The sequence below is a fragment of the Hemicordylus capensis genome, chromosome 3 (assembly GCF_027244095.1).
Source record: "Hemicordylus capensis ecotype Gifberg chromosome 3, rHemCap1.1.pri, whole genome shotgun sequence".
Classification (NCBI taxonomy): domain Eukaryota; kingdom Metazoa; phylum Chordata; class Lepidosauria; order Squamata; family Cordylidae; genus Hemicordylus; species Hemicordylus capensis.
The window spans coordinates 73,427,263-73,429,937 of record NC_069659.1 but is presented as its reverse complement, the minus strand read 5'-3'; the positions used below and the strand labels follow the sequence as shown (position 1 = coordinate 73,429,937).

Genomic DNA, 2,675 nt, shown 5'->3' with positions numbered 1-2,675 from the left:
TAGAATTAAAGTCACCTCCTATAATAAAAGAAAAATTGGAAATGGTGCCAAGAGGTTGTCAATAAGTTCTTGAGGCCCTCCCAGATCGACTTAATGCCAGCATGTGATTTCTGGGGTGGAAGCAGAATGGCTCTCCTTCCTTTCCTATGCAGACAGGCTCTGGACTCTGGAGGAATGACTCAATTTAGGCTTGCTTTCTGCATTCCCGCCAGTAGTTCTTGCATTTACTTACAACCCCCACATGTTCCTTAAAAGTCTTTTCCAAAACCAACAATAAAATAGGAAAGCCAGAAAATGTACATAAAAAGCCCACAATGGTACTAAATTTTAACTGCATTTTCAACTGATTGCATAATAAACTTCTGGAGACATAACTCTATACTTCCTGGGCAGGTCGTTTCCAGTTTTCCACAGTGCCCTGCTCCTGTGTTTTTAATAGTAGGATGATGTGCAGAATAATGCTAATCTCTGCTATGAAATATTTACTATTGGTTTCTTCACATCAAGCTGCTGCTTAATACACAAGAGCAGGCCAGGTCTTTTTCTTTTGACAATCCAATGAAGGACAGGATGCATCAGCAACCATAGCTACCTTGTCCTTCTCCTTTCCAGTCTCATTTCCATGCAGTAAAAGCAAAGCTTTGTCCTGATAAGTTGTTCTCACTACATGAGTGTGAAATAGATCAAAACTCACTTGGATATTGACAAGTTACTATCCATACTTCAGAGTAAATCCCACTGAACTCAGTAGGACTCACTTCCAAATAAATGGGAATGGAAGGATATTTTCATAAATACTACCAGTGCAAATCCTATGCACATTTAAGAAGAAAGTCCCCTTGAGTTTAATGGGGCTTTTTCTGACGTAAACGTGCATAGCACTGAAACATAAAAGTGCAATTTCTACCATGCTATTTATGAAGTGTGTGAATATTGCCACTGAAGGATAAAATACAGAAGGAAGCAATTCAAAATCTAATCAACATGGCAGTCAATGTAGATTTTACATCTGAATTTCAAAATTGGGAAATAATTGTAGGGCTGGATCAGATGATACCATCCCTGCCCATGTGATTAGGAAGGAGATGTGCAGAGAGCGTAGCTGTTGGGATGCCATCTGTGGATGACCTACACAGCATGTACCTATTGCAAGGAGGGGTTGTTCAGTTGGATGCCCCTGTCCACATACCACATGGTTGTTTAAACAATTTGGATTGACTGTAGAGGGGCATTCAAATGAATAGCCCTTCTCAGCTTATAACTGAACATGCCTGGAGGGCATTGGGATGACCATGGAGGATGTCATGATGGGTGCGATCTCAGAACATCCCTTTACTGGGATAGTATTGTCCGTAAGGCTCTTACTGTTGTTATATCTGGAAAAATGGCTAAGATTTTGCTTGTTGTTTCTCACACAAAAACAGCTTGTCAGTTGATGCCATTTCTTTCCACCATATCATCTTGCTGGTTTTGGAAGAAAATAAAGCTATGTAACCTGGTGGCATAAAGGAATGCCTCCAAGCATGTTATATTCTCTGTATGTTATTGCTTTTCTCTCATGGTATAGCTATGTGCATTCCTCACTTTCTCAAACCATGAGAAGTTCCAGGTGTGTTGCACTTCTTGGATACTAACTTCTTCAGGATGACAAATAACCAGAAGCATGTGTCTTTGTAATTCTTGACTTATTTCAGATGTGCACACTGAACATTAAAATAGTTAAGCATTTCTGCATGGTTGGCTAGCAGCAGGATATGCTCGCTCCGGCAGCACACTGTACAGAAATTGGAATGATACAGAGAAGATTAGCATGGTCCCTATGCAAGAATGACACACAAATTCATGAAGCATTCCATATTTTTAATGGAAGGAGAGCAAGCATGAATTGTCTCCTTTGCTAAGCAGGGTCTGCCATGGTTTGCATTTGAATGGGAGACTGCATGTTTGAGTACTGTAAGATATCCCCCTTAGGGATGGATCCACTCTGAAAAGAGTATCTGAGATCCCAAGTTCCCTTCCTGGCATCTCCAAGATAGTGCTGAGAGAGACTCCTGCCTGTAGCCTTGAAGAAGCCGCGGCCCGCTACAAGCCTGAGTAGGCAATACTAAGCTAGATGGACCCACAGTTGTATTTAGGAGGGTACACAAAGGAAACTCTTATAAACAGAAAGCTAAGCAGGCCTCTGTTACCCCACCTCTCTGGCTGATACCAGGAACATGGACCAATGGTTTGACTCTGTGTAAGGCAGCTTCCTATGTTCCTATTAAAAAGATCGAGGGGTTTTAGTGGACCACAGGTTGAACATGAACAAACAGTGTGATGCATCTGTTTAAAAAGCTAATGCAATTGTGATCTACATTAACAGAGGCCCAGATCACAAGAATCTATCCAGTCTATTCTGTGTATATATTCTCACTTGGAACACTGACTACCATACCACACAAGGGTACATCAGACCAGTAATGTTGTGTGTAGGCAAGCTGTATAGGTTGTGCAAACAGAAAGAGTGCACAAATAAGTTTATCGATCTATCTATTTATTTAATATATTTATATCCTGCCCCTCTAGCACACTACTGCTCAGGGAATAATGATGTTACACAAGAGTAAGTTGTGCAAATTGCACAAACACAAACATTGTGCAACACCCCCCACTTTTTCCCCCTTAGCCCATGC

General features: G+C 41.1%; 1 non-coding gene across 1 annotated transcript; it reads left to right on the top strand.

The window, feature by feature from the left end:
- Positions 1–1,753: 1,753 nt before the first annotated feature.
- LOC128352654 (U6 spliceosomal RNA) lies at positions 1,754–1,862 on the top strand. Its single transcript, XR_008320554.1, has one exon. It is a non-coding gene; the product is annotated as a U6 spliceosomal RNA (small nuclear RNA).
- Positions 1,863–2,675: the final 813 nt, after the last annotated feature.